Here is a 23732-nt window from a genome sequence, read left to right as displayed (position 1 = left end):
TGTGTCTCAGGCCCCATGCTAAGCACTTTGTGTGAATACTTTCATTTATACCTTACTCTTTCCCTATGAACTAAGCACTATGATTAACTCTATTTTATAGCTGGGGAAATAGAAGCTCAGAGAGGTTAAGTGACTTGCTCAAGGTCACACAGCAATGATTCACCAAACCAGAGCTTAAACTTTCTAAATGATTCATTAATGGTTTAAAAATCCAAAGGCCCAAAGGGTAGACAGTGAAAAGTCTCCCTTCCCCTCTTCCCTCCCCAGGCACCCAGCCCCTCCCTGGAGGCAACTAGGATGATTCTCAAGTGTCCTTCAGAGCAGGTTTGTGTGTTACCAGACAAACCTGGGCTTGTGTTATTCAGAGCCAGGCTTAAACCCACACCTGTGAGATGCCCTGTTACCGCTGAGGCCCAGGGCTTGACACAGAGTGCCCACCATGCCCTGGCAGAGATTTGGGGTCACCAAAAGCCTCTGTCCTCTGCCCCAGGCCCCTCTCCCCACCGCCATTGTGCCTCTTCAGCAGTTGGCTGAGGGCTTGCCTGGCTCTTCTCAGGCTGCAGCAGAGCCTGGGCGTTGGTCCAGGGCCCTGCCCAGCGATGGGGGAAGGACTGCGGCAGGCCCTGGGGGACCCCTTCAGCCCAGTCTGACACTCATTTTATGATCCCTCGAGGAGGCAGCCCCACATGGAGGAACAGCCCAGGCAAAGGCAGGGAGGCCAGAGTGAGCACAGGGGGTACGTGGGTGCCATGGTCTTTGTGCACAAGGAGACTTGGGTCTGAGTCCCAGCTCCACCCCTTTCTGCTGTGGAACCCGATGGGCCTCCTTAAGGAGCCTCTGTTTTCTCCGGATACTTGAGGATTAAGAGATAAAGCACCTGAAGTTGCCCCGGGAATGTAGTAGGCCCCCGCTAGGTTGGTCATTGGCTTGTTTTAATTATGAAGGCCTCTGCTCTGAGCTTTTCCAAACTTCCATCTGACCCCTGGAAGTCAGGGATGCAAGACCCTCAGCCCTTCCTTCCTTCCCACATGCAGAAGGAACTGATGTGAATAAACATTAGGTTGTATTATTGTTGTTGGCATTATTATTACTCTTACTTGGTGCCCAGTTCTGTGATGTCCTTGGGTATGTAGACCCCAAAGACCCCCACCCCTTCCCCACTCTCCGGGTGACACTGAGGGGGAGCCCCCTGGCAGGAGTTCACTCTGTTGGGGGTCAGAGCATCAGGGGACGCGTGCGCTGGTTTGAAGACTGGGAGGAAGGCGGCTAACAGGAAGCTGGCTGGGGTTCCAGACTGAGCACAGGGCTGGGAATCGGGTGTCTTGGTCAGTAGCCATGCCTGCCTGAGCTCCAGTTTCCGCTGTGGAATGGGGGTCATCTGTCCTCTCCCATTAATATCATGGGATTTGGGATGCTCAGGCAGGGGAATACATGAGAGAATATTTGCCACCTGCAAAGTGAAGGTCACAAGCAGGCAGCCCACAGGCTGATGTGGCCTGTGGACCAGCTTCGCTTGGCCCCTCCCCCCACCCAAGGGTATTAAAAACATCTCATTTGGAGGGGCGCCTGGGTGGCTCAGTCGTTAAGCGTCTGCCTTCAGCTCAGGTCATGATCTGGGGATCCTGGGGTTGAGCCCCTCATCAGGCTCCCTGCTCAGTGGGGAGTCTCCTTCTCCCTCTCCCTCTGCCGCTCCCCCTGCTTGTGCTCTCTCTCTCTTCCTCTCTCTCTCTCTCTCAAATAAATGAAAAAAATCTTAAAAGAAAAAAAGAATAAAGAGGATTTGAATTAATTGCCATATCAGTCAGAAAAACAGAGCCCACTTTAGAGGAGTCAATAAGGACAATTTTGAAAGACCAAACAGGAGGCAGTAGAGGGGTGGTTACCCAAATTTGTGGCCTGGACCCATGGAGGATGGGCTGGCTGGAGGGCACTGAAGCTTTGGAGGAGACCCTGGCATGCACGGAAAGATGGGAAATAGCCTGACCTCTTCCCGCCTGCCAGTCTTTCTTCAGTCTGAGTCCCAGCTTGGGTCTGAGTCCCAGACTCATTGGCTGAACCTAACTAGAATCAGTTGGCAGAGGAGCTTGGGAAATGTAGTTCACAGGGTTGAGCCCCTGGGATGCCAAGCAAAGCAGAGGAAGGGCAGGGAATGGGTCTAAGATCACATAGCAAATGACTGGTACACTTGTCAACATTTAACAGCTGGGTGATTTAACATAAAAATCTGGATTCATAGCTTTTCCTGAAACACACTTGGGCCCCCTGTCCTGGCAATGACCTTGAAGACTGGGAAAGGAAAGGAAGACAGGGCATGGGGGTCGGTGAGGCCCACCTCTGTCTAGTCGTGCTGGGGCACTGGCCTTGGGCAGCCCTGCTGAGGAGTCCTGAGAAGCCTAGAGGGTCTCCAGTGCAGGAATAGAGAAGAAGCCATGAGGACCCTGAGCCAGGTGACAGAGCAGGCAGGGTTGGGGGCTGCTGGCGGGGCTGGATTGACCTCTAGAAAGAGCACATTGGGTTTCCAGGACCATGGGGAACCTTCCTGTACTAGCTCTTGGAGACTCTCTGGTCCTGTGGAGGTTTTGTTTGTTTGCTTTTTGTTTTATTTTTCTTTCTGAGGCTGTCAGGCCCTGTGTTCAGACCAGATCTTCCAGGAAAGCCCAACATGTAAACTCATGGCAGAACTATTCTAGAGGCGGTGGTTGGTTGGCCTGGAGTTTTCCCCTGAAAATCCCTGAGGGGATACTCAGGAAGGGTCTCAGACCTGTCCAAGGTCGCACATGGCATTTGAGGAGAACTGTACTTAAGCCACAGGCCTCTTGGCTCCCAGGAAGCTGAGAGCACTTGTTCTGGAGTCAGTTGGACTGGGGGGCAAATCCTGGCCGTAGCTCAGTGACCTCAGACAAAAGGGATCCAGTACCTCCCTCACAGGATGTTGGGAGGGGCACAGGGGCTTATGCTTGTCAGGGGCCCACACAGTGCCTGGGAGCGGGGTCGTCGTGGTTACCAAGGAGCCAGTCCCAGGCCTGTAATGACGACCCCCGGGCTGCCCTGTAACCCCCAAGATGGGGAGAACTCCCCAGCTTCCCTCTTCCTCTCTTCCTGCTCCCTCCCAGGCCACACAGCCAGCAGGAATTTGTCCTCTGCAGGGATGTGCAGGGAGAAAGTCTCCTTTTTTGATGAAACAGCGATGAGGTGATGTCTGGGTTTTTTATATCCCCATTGCTGAACTGGAGCCAGACACAAAAGTCCAGGACAGATTCCATTAGCCACATTTGTCCTAGAGGCTCCTGGCCCTGTGGGGACTTTCCAGGGGTCCAGGGTGAGACCCAACAGCTGGGAAGACATTGGCCAGGGCCAATGGAAGGAGGTATAAGATGTGGCACCTCCATTGGGGACCCAGGCAGGGTCTTAAGAGTCTTAAGAGTCTGCCTCACTCAAGAGTCTTTCCTTTAAAAAAAAAGAGGAGAGAGAGAGAGAAAAAGACATGGTTACATTTTTCTTCTTGCCAATGTAAGAAGTCCTCTGAGGTGTAGGAGTTACTACTAACCCCATTTTTGAGAATAAAGCGAGGCCTAAATAAGTGAATTAATTACCTTGCTCAGAGGAACCCAGTGGTTAAGTGTCAAGTCATGGTCTTAATCCTGTTGATCTCTTATCACTCAGACTTCCAAAACCTGAGTTCTTTTTTTTTTTTTTAAGATTTTATTTATTTATTTGACAGAGAGAGAGAGACAGTGAGAGAGGGAACACAAGCAGGGGGAGTGGGAGAGGGAGAAGCAGATTCTGCACTGAACAGGGAGCCCGACGCAGGGCTTGATCCCAGGACCCTGGAACCATGACCCAAGCCAAAGGCAGACGCTTAACGACTGAGCCACCCAGGCGTCCCAAAAAACCTGAGTTCTCATTATCATTCTTGCTCAACAAAAGGATCAAGGGTCTGGAGAATTTGAGATTGTTGGCGATAATATTATAGGATTATATTTTAGATGGGGAAAAAAAGCCCTCAAAGTAGCATGCATTTGTTAAAAAAATATTCAGTTATAAAAATGTCTGAAGTAGACAGTGAAAGCTCCCATAATCCTACTCTCCAGAAATAAGCTCTGGAACCATTTATGATATATATTCTTCCAGATCCTTTTATGCATTTACAAGTAAATGTTAATTTTTATGGTTTTTTTAAAAAGATTTTTTTTTTTAAAGATTTTATTTATTTATTCGAGAGAGAGATAGCGAGATCAAGAACACAAGCAGGGGGAGAGGGAGAGGGAGAAGCAGGCTTCCTGCCGAGCTGGGAGCCCGATGTGGGACTCGATCCCAGGACCCTGGGATCATGACCTGAGCTGAAGGCAGACGCTTAACAGCTGAGCCACGCAGGCACCCAAAAAAGATTTTATTTTTAAGTAATGTCTATACCCAACGTGGGACTCAAACTCACAACCCCGAGATCAGGAGTCACACGCTCACCAACTGAGCCAGCTGGGCGCCCCTGATATTTAGGTTTAAAGAAGGTTATACATTCTGTTTTGCAGCTTGCTTTTTGCAAGTAACAGTAGCTCCTGAAATGCAGACATTCCCAATCAGGCAGGTGTGGGGCGGATCTGGTGGGGGAAGCGATTGGTAGCTAAAGTTTTGTGCAAAATTGTGTGTTGCGGGGGTGAGTGCTGTTGAGGGACAGTGGTTATGAGCGTCATCAGGATTTTTAAAAAGACTCAGACCCAAGCCCCTTGTTTTTCCAGTGGACAGAGCGAGGCTGACAGGGGAAGGGCAGGGAGTGGGGAGCCCAGCCCCTCGGGATGGCCTTGAAGGGGAACAGCGAGGATGCTGCAGTTGCTTGGTCCTGGGCATCCTGCCCTGGCCCCGAGAGGAACAGCGTTCTGCATGCGGAGCCAGAAGGAGGGTGAGGGAGTCAGCCTTGCTGAGCTACCAGGCAGGGCTTCTGCATTCCCTGCGGGGAGAAGATTTACGGCCACCAGGAGCTCGAGGTTACAGAGAAAGAGCTTGGTGCAGCACTTGGGGAGAATGCTGCCCACCGTGCCTGCTGTGGGCTGGCTTCCGGTCAGGCCTGGCTCCTCCAGGCTCAGGAAAGCCCTCCAGGGCGCAGGCCTAGAGCGTGGGGATGGGGTGGGGTTGGAGGGCGCTGTTGGGATCAGACCCTCCTCCTCCCCACCCCTCCCCAGCTGGTGTTGGGCCCCCAACCTGGAGAGAGGACACTGAGCACAGGGCCTAGCCAGATTCTTGTTACCGTGCTAGTGACAAGAAGTTACTAGAGAAGGGGCAAAGGACAGGCAGGATGACATGAGGAATTGGGTAGGAGGTCCAGGTGGTTGGAGCTCAGAGCGGAAGGGTGAGGGAGGAGAAGGCAGAGGCTAGGAGCTTCATGCCGTGTGGAGAGCTGGACCAGGGAAGTTTCTGAGAGGGGTTCAGGCAGGGGCTGACCATGTCTCAGATGCAATATTTGAAGGCTCCGTCTGACTCGAGGCTGGATCGGGGGAAGCTGGGGATGGGAGGGTGGAGAGGAGGCCACTGCCAGAGGCCACGTGCCACACCGGGTGGAGTGTAAACAGGGCTGGACCACCGAGCCGGCCAGGGGGCTCACACCTGTGGCTTCCTGCCCCACGTCCTGCCCCAGCTGGGCTGACAGAAGTTCAGCACCAAGGTTTCATGCCAGCACCCTCACGACCAGCTGAGCATCACGCGTGCACCTCCAGACCCACCTCTAGCTCCCAGGTGGCTCAGGACGGCGGGCATTCATAGGGTGGGTCATCATAACAGGCTGTGCTCACTTCTCTCCACGGTGTCTCCACATTGGCTCCTGGAGGCCGGGACTGTTACTCTCCCTGGTTTACAGAAGAAGAAACAGGCTTGGGATGGGTTGAGAACTTTGCCCAAGGTCCCAGAGCTGCAGAGTGGTGGCAGACAGAACCAGGACCCAGATCCAGGGTTCCCAGTGCCATTGAGAGCCCCGGAGTCCCCCGCATCCAGAGACCAAACCTGGCCCTGCATCGTTTATTCTTTCACTTGATTGATTGATTGATTGATTCATTCATTCATTCATTCACTCACATTCTCATGAGCCCCACTGTGTGCCCGGCTCTGTCAGGCACTGAGGGGCAGCAAGCGCCCCACTCCCAGGTGCTACCCTGTTTGCAAAGAACAGCAACTTTTGTAGAAACCAGATAGTAGGGACCCAGGAGACCAGGAACACTGCCAGTTCTATCTCTTGATGGCATCTACCAGACACAGATACCAGCAATGTCATCTTCGAGAACCGTGTCTGCTTGGTACCCAGGCAGATGAGCTAGGTGGGGGCAAGGGAATCAGCCAGCTCGGGGGTTACGAGGTAAGGGATCAGGCAGGAAGCCAGCTTGGGGGGCAGTGAAGCGACATCTTCCAAAGGGCAGCCCATGGGAGGTTATGAGGTATTCCATTATCTAGCAGGTGAGCCTTGCAGAGGAGGCTCAGAGAGTTCGTTGAGGAGCAGATGGGAAGCTCCTGAGGGCAGAGGCTGGCTGTGGGCCTGCCGGGATGGGGTGGCAGAAGGCTGCTGGCCAGGTGGGCAGAAATGCTTGTGCAGCCCCCACCGGGGGCAGCCCCGTCTGGCTCGAGAGCGGAACCGGGCAGCTTTCTGGGCGACTGGCAAGCCTGCTGTGCGGCTGGGACGACCTGAGCCTGTCATGAAATCCGAGTCCTCAACCCAGACAGCATTTCATCTCCTGCTTCAGCAGGGATTTACCCAGAGGGTGGAGAGCTGGTGCTGTGGGACCAAGTGGACTGTGGTTCACATCCCAGCCACAGATAATAAGGCATTTATTTTTTTTTTAATAAGTTATTTTTTTTTAAGATTTTATTTATTTATTTGACAGAGAGAGGCACAGTGAGAGAGGGAACACAAGCAGGGGGAGTGGGAGAGGGAGAAGCAGGCTTCCCGCGGAGCAGGGAGCCCAATGCGGGGCTTGATCCCAGGACCCTGGGATCATGACCTGAGCCGAAGGCAGACGCTTAATGACTGAGCCACCCAGGTGCCCCAATAAGGCATTTAATATGGAACAATGATGGATGTGCTGTGCTCCCCGCATGCCAGGCATTTGGCATTACTGCTTTTGGTCTTCATGGCAGCCCTGTGGAGCGGGCATCAGAGGAAACAGGCACAGAGAGGGTGAGTGACTTGTCCAGGGTCACACAGCCAGAAACAGCGGAACCTGAGCTGGGCTCTTACCAGCTGTATTATCTCTCTCCTAGCCCAACTCTTTTGCAGCTGTATGAGCCTCTGTGTTTTCACCTATGAAATGGGGGTGACAGTCGCACCTACACCATGTAGATAAAAGGAGACAGTCAAATTAAATGAGTTTTGTGTGGAGTCTAGCACATAATGAGTTCTTGGCAAATGGTACGGTTATCATCTTTGCCACCATCATCACCATTATTACTGGTGGGCTGAAAGCCACCTGAATGATCATCTGATCCAGCCTCCTCATTGTATAGATGGGGAAACTGAGGTCTGAATAGGGGGCGGTGGATCACACAGTTGGTGAGCAGGGAAGGAGTATCAGAAATCCTCATGAGTTGGGCGCCTGGGTGGCTCAGTTAAGTGTCTGCCTTCAGTTCAGGTCATGCTCCCGGGGTCCTGGGATCTGGAATCGAGCCCCTTGTTGGGCTCCCTGCTCAGCGGGGAGTCTGCTTCTCTCTCACCCTCTGCCCCCTCCCCGCCCCACTCTGCTCTCTCTCAAATAAGTAAAATCTTTAAAAAAAAAAAATCCTCATGAGTCTGAGGCCTGCCACCTTCCAGCCTCCCCACCCTGCATGATGATAGCCTCAGGCCTTTCCATGAGTTTAGCCCCAATGGGGGTCCCAAGGGGCACTAACCCAGCTTTGTACCCCCAGCTACCCAAGGTGGATCAGATGAGCTACAGCACCAAGAGTTCCTATACATGTCGCTGACTGCCTTGCACAGGGAATGTGCCCTGCTCAACCTTGGAGAACCCCACTCCTCTACCCTGGATTCTTCCTCTACGTCACAGCCTAGGGATATCACCGCCTCCCGGGACATGGCTTGAGAGCCCCCTGGTGGCCATCTAGGGCTGAAGCTGCAGAGTCTAAGTATCATGGAAGTCCAGCTCAGCCCCAGCTGGGAGCCCGGCTCCCATGTGCCTCTTTACCCAACTGAGTTCTAAAGCAGTGTCCCAACCTGGATACTGAGGTCCAAACTCTGCTCCTGGGGAGCACAGGACTCCATCCTGGTGGAGGGTGTTAATACCCACCCACAGACTCCCATCGCCCGTTGTGATGCCTGAGAAGCCATGTGCACCAGACCACAATCCTCAATAAAAACCCCAGGCCCCCGGCAAAGATGAGACTCACTCTTCTTTCCTTCCTGAGTCTCGCGGACGCTTTGTTATCTACCCTCTTGCTCTGTCTTTAATAAACTCTGCTCTCACTTCTTGGCTCGCATTTGATTTCTATCCTGCATGAAGCCAGGGACCCTCTTGGCTGGTCCTGCGGGGACGCCCCCCTCTCCTGGCCCCCAGGTCCTTGGACCTAGCCAGTCGGCATCAGCCTCATGCCAGCAAAGTGAGCCAGCCCACACCTCAGCAGCTGTAATGCTGGCCTCGTTAGTGAGACTGTGCACAAAGTCACCTCCTGCCTCCCTCCGCAAAGGATCTGAGGTAACTCTTAGTAATTTCTAGGATAAAAATAATAAAAACAGCAAGCAAACAGAAATTGAAGTAGAGGACTAGTAATCACATAGGAAGAAGAATCTAGAAAGAAGGTTGGGACAGGGATGCCGTGGGGCTGCCTTTGTATCAATTACATAGGAAGGGAAGCATGGCAGTTAGTGTCACTTGGGGGCCCTCTAGTGGGCATAGGCAGAAATGATACTTAATTTGTGCAACGTTCATTGATTACGCACCACTGTGGGGGGAGGGTGGGGAAGGACCTGTCGGGAGATTGTGTGTGTCAGAAGGAGGAAAGGACTTTTTGAAGGGCACACAGCGCCAGCAGCAGGTCCTCGGTCATTTCGCGACACCACAAGAACTCCCAACCTTCTTCTGATTGGATGAAACCCCGTGAGGCAGGTATGGGTGGGGGAAGGGGAAAGCATGGGCCCTACCGTCACCAGCCTCCACTCCCAGCTCAGTCCATTGGTGCCTTGTGAAAGTAGGAAAGTTCCTCGTCTTCTCTAGACCTCAGCGTGCTCACCTATAAAGTGAGGATAATTGTAGCCCCCACCTCTTGAGAATGGTGAAGGTGACATGAAGGGATGGACGTCAAGGGCACATGATGGTGCTTGGCCCATAATTGAGTACAGGGTTCACAAGGAGGAGAAACTGAGGCTAAAAGAGGTAGACAGGCCCGCCCCACATCAGCCAGCTCAATAGGGCAGGTTGGAAAGTGAATAGGACTTGAAGAAAAGTTTTTAAAACACCCTTGTCCAACCAGGAGGTGATGTTGTTGTTAGCAATGGTGTATTTGTTGGGAGAAGTCAGTTCTCTATCCAGGCGGGCTTGACCATCATAGGCTCTGTGCCACCCTCCTGAAGCAAGGGGCTCCTCCTGGGCCTGGGGTCTCAGAGGACCGGGTGAGATGCGCAAGACCCAGGTGTGACTGTTCTAGCCACAGCTGTCAGGATTTGATGAGTGGGACTCAGGCAGAGTGACCAGCTGGCTTCGGTGGTGGGGGTGGAGAGGGAAGCCCCTGAGAGGCTCCCCCTCCCCTGCTCTGGCTCCCACCTCTGCAAACCATAAGTATCCAGTCTTTGACATTAAGCTGTGCCTTAATATAGTAGTACTATATTTTTAGCTCTCCTGCCAGGCAGAGCTGTGAGTGAGGAGACCCAGGCCCACAGGGAAGTGTGCCTACTGGCCTGTTTTCTCAGTTTTACCTGGGGACAGTCATGGAAACTCAAACTGTTGGGAAGAGTCCAGTGACTTAATACGTGGAAGAGCCTAGCACAATGCCTGGTTCATGGCAATTATTGATAGTAGCCATATCATCCTTCACAGCTTGGGCTGGATGTCACCACCTCCAGGAAGCCTTCCCTGCCTTTCCCAGGGCGAGTTTGCTGCTCAAGTCTCCTGTGCCTCCCTGGTCCTTCTGGGCTGTGTTATAATTGCCCCTTTGTTTGTCTCTCTCCCACACTCACCAGTAGCCCAAGGAGAGCTTGTGCTAGCCCTTGTTCATGTATCCTCCTTATGGCTGGCTCAGGTAGGAGTGATGAATAGATTTTAGGTGAATGAGTGGGACTTATAAGGGACTCTAGGACCAGGCCCTTAACTCTGACACTCATACACTGTTTGACTTAAGCTCTTAAGAGTTACATTCCCTCCCACCCCCAGATAAAATGGGGCTGATATGAGAGGCAAATGAGACCCTCTGCCTACCACCTGCCACACCCTAGGTGCTCCATAAACATTCATTGTTTTCTGCACTTCCAGATTATATGCCCTCCACTTGTCTAGGCCTCCCCCTGGTCCCCCCAACTCCAGGGAGCTTCAGCCCCTGCTCTGGACTCCCGTAGCCTCTCGGGCATCCCCCATCACAGCACCAATCACACTGGGTCTGCTGCTCTGTCACCGTCCCCAGATGGACTGTAGGTTCAGCAAAGGCAGGGCCTTGCCTCACCCATGTGACTGTCCAACACCCAGCCCGGGGCCTGGTTCGGAGGAGGGACTTGTGAAATGCTTTCTGAAGGACCCAGATGCCTGGCTCTCTTGCCTTCCTGCCTTTGCACTGTTGTCCCTGGATTGCTTTGTCTTTCCATCTCAGCCTGTGAGGCTCTGTTCTCATTGGGCAAGGCCTAGCACCAATGCCCCCTTCTCTCGGATGTCCTTCCTGAACAAACTAACACTGTGACTTCTGTCTTCTTGGAAATCTTTTTCTTTTTAATACTTATTTATTTTTAGGGAGAGAGAGCATGAGTGAGCAGGGGAGGGGCAGAGGGAGAGGGAAAGAGAATCCCAAGCAGGCTCCACATAGCGCGGAACCCAACTCGGGGCAAAATCTCATAACGCTGAGATCACGACCTGGGCTGAAATCAAGAGACAGACACTTAACAGAATGAGCCACCCAGGCGCCCGTCTTCTGGGAAACCTTAAAGCTCTGACTGCTTTTACCACTAACTTACTTTCACATAGGCTGTCCAGCTTGGTACCTTTTAGGGTTTGGGGTTTTGGGGTTTTTTTTGTATTTTATTTATTTATTAGAGAGAGAGAGCGAGAAAGAGAGCACAAGCAGGGGGAGTGGCAGGCAGAAGGACAGTAAGAAGCAGGTTCCCCGCTGAGCCCCAATATGGGGCTCAACCCCAGGACCCCGGGATCATGATCGGAGCCAAAGGCAGACGCTTAACTGACTGAACCACCCAGGCAACCCTGGTACCTTTAGGTTTGTTGGTTTGTTTTGTTCGATATTCTTTTCTTTCCATGTTACATCCCCAGTGAAATTTTGTTCCCCAGTGAGGCTGATAGCATTTGCCAACATTCATCAGTAAAGAAAGGTAGTTCCTCAAGACAGCTGAGCATAGCATGTGGAACATGGGACGTACATATAAAATTTTTCTATTTGTTCCCTGCCTACTTCAGAAAAGGATTTAGAGGGCGCCTGGGTGGCACAGTTGGTTAAGCGTCTGACTCTCATCTCACATCTAGCCTGTGAGATATGTCTGTTCTTAAAGGAAGGGTAACTAGAGATGCTATATTGTAGGAGATGAATTTCTCAGTAATCATAATATGCAAGCTAGAACATTACATCTCCCTTCGATTTCTTAGTAAATCTCAGTTATGACAATTTTCTTCTTAAAATTAGGAAGGTAGGGACTGAAAGAGAACTCAGCCTTGCCAGTGACTCAAAAAAAAAAAAAAAAAGTAACAGCCACCTTTGGCATAGTGAGCCTTTCAACTCAGCAGAGTTCTGGAATTTGTTTCCTTATGCCAGAGAAAAAAATCACATTCAAAAAGTATGGGGAAGGGGCGCCTGGGTGGTTCAGTTGGTTCAGTGTCAAACTCTTGATTTTGGCTCAGGTCAAAATTTCGGAGTCATGAGATTGAGCCCCACATCACGCTTTGCACTGGGCAGGAAGCCTGCTTGGGATTCTTTCTCTCTCCCTCTCCCTCTGCCCGCCCCCCCCAAACAAAACAAAATATTAAGTATGGGGAAGGCAATAAAAACACAGAAAACCCAAATTCTTTTTTAGAATTTTTCTTAAGATTTTATTTTTAAGTAATCTCTAAACCCAATGTGGGGCTCAAACTCACAACCCTGAGATCAGGAGTCACATCCTCCACAGAGCCAGCCAGGTGCCCCACAGAAAACACAAATTCTTTTTTTTTAATTTAAATTCAACTAATTAACATATAGCGTATTATTAGTTTCAGAGGTAGAGTTTAGTGACTCATCAGTTGCATATAACACCCAGTGTTCATTCCATCACGTGCCCTCCTTAATGCCCATCCCCCGGTTACCCCATCCCACCACCCACCTCCCATCCAGCAACCCTCAGTTTGTTTCCTATGATTAAGTTTCTTATGGGGCGCCTGGGTGGCTCAGTTGTTAAGCGTCTGCGTTTGGCTCATGTCATGATCCCAGGGTCCTGGGATCGAGCCCCACATCGGGCTCCCTGCTCCGCAGGAAGCCTGATTCTCCCTCACCCACTCCCCCTGCTTGTGTTCCCACTCTCGCTGTGTCTCTCTCTGTCAAATAAATAAATAAGATCTTAAAAAAAAAAAAGTCTCTTATGGTTTGTCTCCCTCTCTGATTTCGTCTTATTTTTCCTCCCTTCCCCTATGATCCTCTGTTCTGTTTCTTAAATTCCACATGAGTGAAATCATATGATAATTGTCTTTCTCTGATTGACTTAATTCACTTGGCATAATACCCTCTAGTTCATCCACATTGTTACAAATGGTAAGATTTCTTTTTTTTTTTTTTGATGGCTGAGTAATATTCCATTGTGTATATATATCACATCTTCTTTATCCATTCATCTGTCAATGGACATCTGGGCTCTTTCCATATTTTGGCTATTGTGGATATTGCTTCTATAAACATTTGGGTGTAGGTGTCCCTTCAGATCACTATATTTGTATCCTTTGGGTAAATATCTAGTAGTGCAATTCCTGGGTCATAAGGTAGCTCTATTTTTAACTTTTTGAGGAACTTCCATACTGTTTTCCAGAGTGGCTGCACCAGCTTGCATTCCCACCAACAGTGTAGGAGGGGTCCCCTTTCTCCACATCCTCACCAACATCTGTCGTTTCCTGACTTGTTAATTTTAGCCATTCTGACTGGTGTGAGGTGGTATCTCATTGAGGTTTTGATTTGTATTTCCCTGATGCCGAGTAATGTGGAGCATTTTTTCATGTGTCTGTTGGCATTTGTATGTTTTCTTTTGAGAAATGTCTGTTCATGTCTTCTGCCCATTTCTTGACTGGATTATTTGTTTTTTGGGTGTTGAGTTTGATAAGTTCTTTATAGATCTTGGATACTAGCCCTTTATCTGATAAGAAATCTGCAAATATCTTCTCCCATTCAGTAGGTTGTCTTTTGGTTTTGTCAGCTGTTTCCTTTGCTGTGCAAAAGCTTTTTATCTTGATGAAGTCCCAGTAGTTTATTTTTGTTTTTGTTTTCCTTGCCTTTGAAGACTAACAAGAAGTTGCTATGGTCCAGGTCAAAGAGGTTGCTACCTGTGTTCTCCTCTAGGATTTTGATGGATTCCTCTCTCACATTTAGGTCTTTCATCCATTTTGAGTTTATTTTTGAGAAAACACAGATTCTTAATTATGATCCATTCCTATCATTTAGTAAGTGATCTAATTACCAACCTTTACATTTTCTAGTACATTAAAAAAATACACATATACTTATTTTGTCACTGACCAAAATAAGAGGGGAAAGGGGCATGGAGCTCAAACTTTATTTGCAATGGAAGTATGAGGTAAATATAAGGTTATTAAGTACAACCACAGGTCCACTAATAGTTCATGAGGTAAGAAAAATATTAGTTTCAAAAAAAATTAGACAAGTATCTATACCTATAGCTTTGTTCTTCTAGCCAAGGGACAAGTTAAAAGCAGGTCACCAGTGCATGAGCAGCCTACTTACTACATATAACCCGAACTTTTTTTTTTAAGATTTTATTTATTTATTTGACAGGGAGAGAGACAGTGAGAGAGGGAACACAGGCAGGGGAGTGGGAGATCGGGAGTGGGAGAAGCAGGCTCCCTGCTGAGCAGGGAGCCCTACGCAGGCGATCCCAGGACCCTGAGATCATGACCTGAGCCAAAGGCAGATGCTTAACCGACTGAGCCACCCAGGTGCCCCCCGAACATTTTTTTGTTTTGTTTTATTTATTTAAGTAATCTCTATACCCCATGTGGGGCTTGAACTCATGATCCGGAGATTAAGAATCACATGCTCTTCTGACTGAGCCAGCCAGGAACCCCTAACCCAAACGTTTTTTATTCTTTGAGAATAAAACTCTCCACTGCCAAGATGAAAAAAATGAACCAAAATACACGTTTAAAAAACAAAACACATTCCATAAATGCAAATAAGTATTTTGATGATGGCAAATATGCACTGCCTTCTCCAGTGTTTCCTAGAATCTTCTGTGATCTATTTGGCCTTCAAAAAAAATAATAGCTCCTATTCTACTTCTCAGCTGAGCCTAAGAGAGCTGCTATTAGTTCTCCATAAGTAACAAAACCATCTAGAACTACCATAAGCATAAAGTACTACCAAAGATTATCTTTCTTACCCAATAGGTTATGTATGACAAAACCAGCATGTCCAGCCACCTTTTAAAATGATTAAACAGGGGCGCCTGGGTGGCTCAGTTGGTTAAGCGACTGCCTTCGGCTCAGGTCATGATCCTGGAGTCCCGGGATCGAGTCCCGCATCGGGCTCCCTGCTCGGCAGGGAGTCTGCTTCTCCCTCTCACCCTCCTCCCTCTCATGCTCTCTGTCTCTCATTCTCTCTCTCAAATAAATAAATAAATAAAATCTTTAAAAAAAATAAAATAAAATGATTAAACAGCAGAAGATACCTAGGCACAGGACAGACTATGAATTTCTAACAAGATACGTTATAAGAGTTTGGTGTCTTGCTAGGTGTTGGTACAGAGTGGGGAAGAAGCGTTAAAGAACTGTTTAATTGCTATTGGCCCCATGCAGATTTCAGCCCAAAGGGATCCTATGCTACATTAGGATTTAATTGTTCTTTAGCAGAAAGAGAAACCAAATGATGAAAATGTTCAAAACATTAGTGGATTATTTTAGGAAATGGCATTCTAAAATGGGCACGTGCACTGGTAAATTCCAGGTATGCTTCAAGTTCTTGGATAAAAAAGACATTCTGCACTTTGCAATAATCATTCCAAATAAAAATGTTGGTGATTTGAAACAGACTAAGAAACTAACCGCCTTCATACTTTCAGTATCATAATTCCTTAGAAGAGCATCAGGTAAATATATATTTTTTTCCTTTGGTAAATTAGGTACATCTAAGAGAATATTAGAAACTATCATATTCAATTGTAACTTACTATCTACTAGAAGTGATCATTCCTTTTTAAAAAAATAAATTTATTTATTTTAAAGATTTATTTATTTATTTATTTGAGAGAGAGAGAATGAGAGAGAGAGAGAGAGCATGAGAGGGGGAAAGGTCAGAGGGAGGGAGCCAGATGCGGGACCTGAGCCGCGACCTGAGCCAAAGGCAGTCGCTTAACCAACTGAGCCACCCAGGCGCCCCTTAAAAAATATATTTATTTATTTAAGTCATCTCTACACCCAACATGGGGCTCGAACTCACAACCCCCAGATCAAGAGGGGCCTTCTCCACTGACTGAGCCAGCTAGGTGCCCCTGGAAGTGATAATTCTTTTTTTTTTTTTAAGCTTTTATTTATTTATTTATTTATTTTTAAGATTTTTATTTATTTATTTGAGAGAGAGAATGAGAGAGAGAGAGCATGAGAGGGGGGAGGGTCCGAGGGAGAAGCAGACTCCCTGCCGAGCAGGGAGCCCGATGTGGGACTCGATCCTGGGACTCCAGGATCATGACCTGAGCCAAAGGCAGTCGCTTAACCAACTGAGCCACCCAGGCGTCCCTAAGCTTTTATTTATTTATTTGAGAGAGAGAGAGCACACACAAGTGGGGGGGGGGTGCAGAAGGAGAGGGAGAAGCAGACTTCCCACTGAGAAGGGACCCCAATGCAGGACTGGAGCCCGATGCAAGACTCAATCCCAGGACCCTGGGATTATGACCTGGGCTGAAGGCAGATGCTTAACGACTGAGCCACCCAGGCGCCCAAGGAAGTGATAATTTTTTTTTTTTTTTAAGATTTTATTTATTTGACAGAGAGAGACAGAGCGAGAGAGGGAACACAAGCAGGGGGAGTAGGAGAGGGAGAAGCAGGCTTCCCATGGAGCAGGGAGCCCGATGCGGGGCTTGATCCCAGGACCCTGGAATCATGACCTGAGCCGAAGGCAGATGCTTAACGACTGAGCCACCCAGGCGCCCTGGAAGTGATAATTCTTAAGTAAGGATTCAATTTACAAACCAGGCCAATCAAATCATACAGAAGCAAACTATACACATATGCCATATACTTCTCTCTGGTCTTGACAAAAGCTTCAGGTAACTTAACAGCTTGGGCTAGCAAAGCAGAGACTCAAAATCCTTTATCTTATCGAATTAAAAAATTGTATCTTTGGGGCGCCTGGCTGGCTCAGTTGGTGGAGCATGTGACTCTTTTTTTTTTTTTTTTTTTTTAAGTGGGAGTGGGAGAGGGAGAAGCAGGCTTCCTGCTGAGCAGGGAGCCCTATGCGGGGCTCAATCCCAGGACCCTGGGATCATGACCTGAGCCGAAGGCAGATTCTTAACGACTGAGCCACCCAGGCGCCCCTGAGTATGTGACTCTTGGTTGTAAGTTTGAGTCCTACCTTGGGTGTAGAGATTACTTAAAAATAAAATCTTAAAAAAAGTGAAAAGAAAAAATGTATCTTTTACTATCACCTTATTAATCAGGCTATATGCCACAAAGATAAGCAAAACAAAGGTCGAACAAACCTTAAGAAATCATGTCAGTCGAGGGACACCTGGGTGGCTCAGTCGGTTAAGCATCTGCTTTTGGCTCAGGTCATGATCCCAGTGTCCTGGGAAGGAGTCCGTCATTGGGCTCCTTGCTCAGAGGGGAGCCTGCTTCTCCCTCTGCTTGCTACTCCCCCTGCTTGTGCTCTCCCCCTCTCTCTTTAGCAAATAAATAAATAAAATCTTAAAAAAAAAAAAAGAAAAGAAATCATGTCAGTAGAGGTACAAAGGAACCCATGATTGGCTTTTTAATATCTAATATTTAAGCAGTGTGAAAAACGTAAGTAAAGGCAAAGCAAACAAACATTGCCATTATTCATGTTTTCATATTTTTCTTTTTTTTTAAGATTTTATTTGTTTATTCATTTGAGAGGGAGAGCGAGGGAGCACGAGCGGGGGTGGGGGGTGGGGGGGTAAAGAGAGAGCGAGAATCAGGCTCCCCGCAGAGCAGGAAGCCCGACTCGGGGCTGATCCCAGGACCCCGAGATCATGACCTGAGCCGAAGGCAGACGCTTAACCGACTGAGCCACCCAGGCACCCCATCATCAGGTTTTCATATTTTCACTAGCAAAAAATTTTCATTAGGTTAATGTTTGACTTCATCCTTCCCCCTGGAGTTGAATTAACACATATTTCAAATGCTAACTTTTTACTTATATAATCTAGAGGATGAAACTAATTCCTTTTCTTATTCATATTTTGTTTATAACCTGATGATAGTGATGTATCTAAAAGCAATGTTGTCAGGGTGCCTGGGTGCCTCAGTTGTTGAGCATCTGCCTTCGGCTCAGGTCATGATCCCAGGGTCCTGGGATCGAACCCCGCATCGGGCTCCCTGCTCAGCGGGAAGCCTGCTTCTCCCTCTCCCATTCCCCCTGCTTGTGTTCCCTCTCTCGCTGTCTCTCTCTCTGTCAAATAAATAAATAAAATATTTAAAATAAATAAATAAAATAAAAGCAATATTTTCTAATACTTAGGTGAATAATGTAAGAAAGAGTGTGAAGCCAAAGTCTCTTGTTTACTGCTGCAATGTATGTAAAAGGAGTCCCTTACACATATGAAGTGCTCACTAAATTTATAATTATAAAAAAACCCTATACAAGTACTCAAAAACAACACAAATATATCTTTAGCTAACCGGAGTGGTTTAAAACATTAGAAATAAGGGGCACCTGGGTGGCTCAGTCGTTAAGCGTCTGCCTTCGGCTCAGGTCATGATCCCAGGGTCCTGGGATCGAGCCCCGCATCGGGCTCCCTGCTCCGCGGGAAGCCTGCTTCTCTCTCTCCCACTCCCCCTGCTTGTGTTCCCTCTCTCACTGTGTCTCTCTGTCAAATAAATAAATAAAATCTTTAAAAAAAAAAAAAAACATTAGAAATAACACTTTCCAGTTATATATATTTATAGTTCATAATTGAAATACTTCCTCCCCACACCCAAAAACAAGATGTTCTTTACTTTTCCCGTAAAGAATTGAGGAAGCAGTAAAGTTACCTTTCACATATAAGAAACGGGTAAATGTTACTAGACTTCTAAATCATTTTAAGTGACTAGCGTTTCAGTCCGACATTAATGGTCTCATAATGTAGTAATAGAACTTTTTTTTTTTAAGATTTTATTTTTAAGTTATCTCTACACCCAACTGTGGGGCTTGAATTCACAACCCCAAGACCAAGAATCACTGAACCATCCAGGCGCTCCTAGTAATAAGCAACTTTTAAAAAATAGGTGTTCTTTTCTCAACCTGAGCTTTAGTTTATAAACCTTTAATTATTATCTTTGCTGAAAACACCTTTGACAGAGGTGGCATTCATATCTGATTACAAATGTGCCCAAATCTAATGAAATCACTATCATGGCAAAAAGAAAATGCTCTAAGAGTCAGAATATGAGCTTGTCATAGTTAAACTCATTCCCAGTAAAACATTTTTAAAGTGCAGTGACGAAATACTGTTTTAAGGGGGATGATCAGAAATTATCTGTAAGGAGAAAGTTAATAGTACCAGAGTCGGGAGTGAGGTGATTATAGGAATCAACGTCCTGGCAGACCCAGCAAAGGAAAATGGGATATTATGAAGTTTCTCTTGGATAAAAGTTCCTCGGAGGCACATGGGTTTAACTCTTCCAGTCGGAATTTCCAAAGGGCTGCCCTGAAGGGCAGCAAGCGCTAGACTGGATTTACAGTTCTGGTTTTGACTCTTAACATTCATAAGGAAATTAATCTTGAGCAAAACCTTGCCTTTCTCAGAGTCTCAGTTTTCCCGTCTGTAACACAGAAGGAAGAGATGGCCCTTAAAGTCATCACCTTAAGTTACTTAAATTACTTAGCTAATTTTTTAGCACTCTGCGGGTGGCAGCGGCGAGGGAACGCCCCAGCTGGGGAGGGGTTAATTCGTCTGCCCCGCCCCCTTCCCTGGCCCCGCCCCTCGGGCACCACCCCCGCCAGGGTTGCACCCTTGACCCCGCCCCCAGGCCGTGCGTCCACCGGAAGTGCCCGCGCGCGGGCAGCTCACTTCCGCTCGGCAGGTGACAGCCGCGGGGCTCTGAGCGGCCGGCGGCACGGACGCACCGGGGGAGCGGGAGGACGAGGCCGCGGACATTTTGCTGGCGAGCCGAGCCGCGCCGTGGTGCCGGGAGCCGTTCGGACCTGTGGGTGAGGAAGCGGGGAGTCCGGCGAGGCAGGAGAAGGAGTGGGGCGGGGAGGCGGTGGTCTGAGGTGAGGGGTTTGTGGGGTCAGAGGTCACGGAGAGGACGGGGCGCTAGAGGGGCGAGAGTGGCTTCCCAAGCCACGACGAGACAGAAGGACTGCGGGTTCATTCATTCGTGACCACTTGGCCGGCGGCCTGAATCCCAGCCGCCCCAGCCGGCAGCCCCTCCTGGGGTGTGCTCCCGAGAGACTCCTACCTAGCCTTAGGCCCCGAGGAGTCCGCCCCTCCCGGGGGAGAAACTCCTCTCCCGGTCCTGGTTTCCTCCTTCGATCCTGAGGCCTCCCTGTCATTCAGGGCCTTATCTCTTTGCCAAGGTTCAAAAAGAAAAAAAAAAATTAAGAACCGGCTCTGCGCGCCTGCCCCGCCGTAGGCTTGGGCTTGGTCTCTCCGTCAGCTTTTCATGGACAGGTTATCTGGGGACACCTGTGATCATGCTAAAAATACTGACGAAATGCTAGCTACTAGTTATTGAGCTCCTACTGTGTGCTAGACACTGCGCTAAGCACTGTAGGTACAATGCCACATGTAAACTTCACAACAACCCTTGTGTGGTAGCTGTTGTTGATATCCTCATTTTATCCACAAGGAAACCAAGGTCAGTCCTTACCATAGGTATAGGCAGAGCCAGGGTTCTTACCCAGGCTTTCAGGGACCTGCAAAGTGCAGAGACAGAAGAGGCTGGAGCAAGGTTGGGGTGTAGGGGCTGTTTGATATCTTTAGCTGCCGTTGTATTTATTCGAAGCTATGTAAAGATGTAGCCTTATTACGTTGCGTCTGATCTTCATAAGGGGCATTTGATTCACATGTTTAGGATGAAACAATCGTGCAGGCTATTGCTATAAGTAATTACATTTCAGGGCAAAAGTGGAAGTTTTTCCTGACTATTGAGAACTGTGACACACAAAACAGGCCATTCATGAAGCTAATTTAAGAATATTCAGACCGTCTCTTAAGAGTGGTTGAGCTGCATTCCTTTTGGAATAAAGAGAGGAAGCACATGACCCCTAGGGGATCTTTTGGCCCTAGGTTCTTGAAGAACGTTCTCAAGGGGAGGGTCTCTGTCTCTCTCAGAAAAGTGCAGGCCCCTTGGCTTCTTGGCTGGGAAGCACACATCTCGCTTGGGAGATGGTGAGGTCATTTGATGGATGGAGGACCAGACTCTGGGAGTCTGAGCCTTATTCCTTTGCAGATATTCACTTGCTCCAATTCTGCCTCAGTTTCCCTGATAGCAGCAGGAGAAAGACCTGCTGCCTTCCTATCCAGTCCTGGGTGTTACAAGCCTTAATGAACCCATGAAGGTTTTCACATGCTTCTGAAGAAAGCTGTGATATAAATATTACTGTAGTACCTTTTTTTTAAAAAACATATTTTATTTTTTTTAAGATTTTATTTATTTGACAGACAGAAACACAATGCGAGAGGGAACCCAAGTAGGGGGAGTGGGAGAGGGAGAAGCAGGCTTCCCGCTGAGCAGGAAGCCTGACCTAGGACTCGATCCCAGGACCCTGAGATCATGACCTGAGCTGAAGGCAGACGCTTAACGACTGAGCCACCCAGGTGCCCTGTAGTACCTTTTTTTAAACTCTATGATCTGTTTTTCTAGTTCCATTGAATTCACAGAAACTTAATATTGTCACCTTATCCCCATCCTTCCAAGGGAGGATTTGAGATGAAGTGACTTGTCATAGATGGTGGGAACATGAGCAAAGATCAGAGCATCTGGCTCCCTGTCCTGAGTTGAGCCCACCAGCCTCCTCCATCCTCTTAAAAACTGTCATAAAGAGTAGCCTCAGTAGTTCTCAAAGAATCCGATCCCTCAGAGGTTGTGGAGAGATTATCTGTTGAGTATGGGTTGAGCAGAGGCTTCATCCTGAGCGGCCTGAAGGGCTCAGAGGTGTAGTGGAAAAAGCACTGCCGGACTCCCCATGAGTCAACCCTGGGTTCCGAACCCAGCTCAGCAGCTTCCTGTTAGTATGAGCTGGACAACTTACTTAGGCTTGGCCTCCTTTACTTCAGCTCTAAAATAATACCACCACCTTCTCCTTATCCCCCCCAGCACTGGTATGTGTGGGGATTAGATAAGGAAATTTGTGCAGAGACTGTTATTGCGTTTGGTTGCCTTGACCCTAGGCAGTTGATGCCTACTGGGAGCCTCTGTCTAAGGAAGGCTGTCAACCCTGGTTTGTGGGGTATTACTTCCTTCTGCAAACAGAGGCCTTTACGTACACAGGACTGTTCCCACCCTTCTCGTTTCACTTCCTAAAAGTGTTTCAGAACAAGTTTAGTCTCTTGGTCCTACTGGCTTTGGACTTGGACTTTCATGTTTTGCTGGTCATCCTCTGAAGCTGTTGCATGTCTTGACTGCTCACTTCCCAGAAAACCCCCCCATGCCTAGCACCAAAGCCTGACATGCTGACAGTGAGCAAACATGGCTGGGTATGGGTTTTGCATTTTGGTGTAATTATGAAAGATTGAGAGGGCATCTGTTACATGTAGATGTTTCTTTTTCTGAACAGGTTTTTTTTTTGCCTGAGATAGGTCACTGATACATGATTATAGCCCAGAAATGGTTTTAGTGTTTTGTTTTGTTTTTCTCTTCACACAGAGAGGAACAAATAACACCAAAGAGAAGATATCACTTGAGCACTTGGGGAATCCTTTAAAAAATAATCCTGCTTGAATATCCATCAGTGACTCCTTATTGCCCTCAGACTAAAATTCATATTCCTTATCATGGCCTTCAAGGCCTTTTGGGCTGACTCCTGCCTGGCTCTCCTGCCTTATCTCTTCTACTCCCCACTTCCATCTCTTCCCAAGCTCCAGTCAAACTCAAACTCAGCCACTTCTGCAACCCCCAACTCTTTTTACATTCTTTGTCTTTGTTTTGTGCTATTCTCTGCTTGAACACCATTTCCTGTCACACATGCCTCTTTGCTGGACCACTACTTGGAGCTTCCCATCTGATCATCTCTCTCACCTTGCAGGCCTGAACCTCCTCAGTGGGTTTGTCATTGTCTGTTCACCTGGCTGGCTTCTAAGTAAACAGCTCTTAATCCTTGGGGAGGACTTGTCTTAACTGTCTGTGTCTGTAGCACTTAGTGAAATGTCTGGCACATAGGTGCTCAGTAAATGTTCAGCGAATGAATGAATGTTGCATTGACTTGTTAAAATTCTTTGATTACTAGGGAAGAGGGAATTCAAAGCACTTTCCTGTCCATCCTCATATCACTCCAGGGGGATAGGGAGAAGTCTGACCGGTGATAGGATTAACTACTCTCTGGTGTTGTTGCTACCGCCCCGCCAGCCACGAGAGTGACATTGTCTGGGGAAAGAGCCTTCCAGGCCCAAGATAGTGAAGAGTAGGAGTGTCCCTGGCTTGTTTGAGGAACAGCAGGGAAGCTGAGTGAGCAATGAGCAGAGCAGTGGTTTATGAGGTCAGAGGAGAATGGAGGGGGCTTCCAGGTCAAGATGAGAACCCTGGCTTTTACTCTGAGTGAGGTGGGAGCTGCTAGAGGGTTTTGAGCAGGAGTTCTGAGATCTGACTTACATTTCAACAGGCACCACCAGAGTGCTTCAGGGCCTCCAGAGACTTGGGGTTGGGGAACAGCGAGGAGGTGCTGGTGGTAACCACTCTCCCTATGTAGTAGTCATAGTGGCCAGCCTATAGCAATAGGCCACTTGGGGCACTGCTGAAGGCTTTGTATGTATTGACCTGTTTTATTTTATTTTTTAAAGATTTTATTTATTTATTTAAGAGAGAGAGGGAGAGAGCACAAGTGGGGGGAAGCAGACTCCCTGTGGAGCAGGGAACCCGACTTGGGGCTCAATCCCGGGATTCTGGGATCATGACCTGAGCGGAAGGCAGATGCTTAACTGACTGAGCCACCCAGCTGCCCCTGTATTGACCTGTTTTAGCCTCACAGATCCCTCAGGTATGTGACAT

At 48.3% G+C, this 23732-nt stretch overlaps 1 protein-coding gene across 6 annotated transcripts in view; it reads left to right on the top strand.

The window, feature by feature from the left end:
• Positions 1-23732, top strand: part of AP1B1 (adaptor related protein complex 1 subunit beta 1) — an 89669-nt gene that overhangs the window by 16874 nt on the left and 49063 nt on the right. For 4 of the 6 annotated variants that reach the window (XM_032394996.1, XM_032394995.1, XM_032394994.1 and 1 more), the window contains exon 1: positions 19574-19734. The exons of the other annotated variants lie outside the window; for them this stretch is intronic. The gene's annotated coding sequence lies outside the window, so the exon portion shown is untranslated. Of the gene's footprint in view, positions 1-19573; positions 19735-23732 lie in introns of those variants that run through there. 6 annotated transcript variants of the gene reach the window in all.

This window comes from Phoca vitulina, unplaced genomic scaffold, assembly GCF_004348235.1.
Source record: "Phoca vitulina isolate PV1807 unplaced genomic scaffold, GSC_HSeal_1.0 scaffold82, whole genome shotgun sequence".
Classification (NCBI taxonomy): Eukaryota; Metazoa; Chordata; class Mammalia; order Carnivora; family Phocidae; genus Phoca; species Phoca vitulina.
Note: the sequence above shows the minus strand (reverse complement) of the source record. Positions and strands in the feature narration are given on the sequence as shown.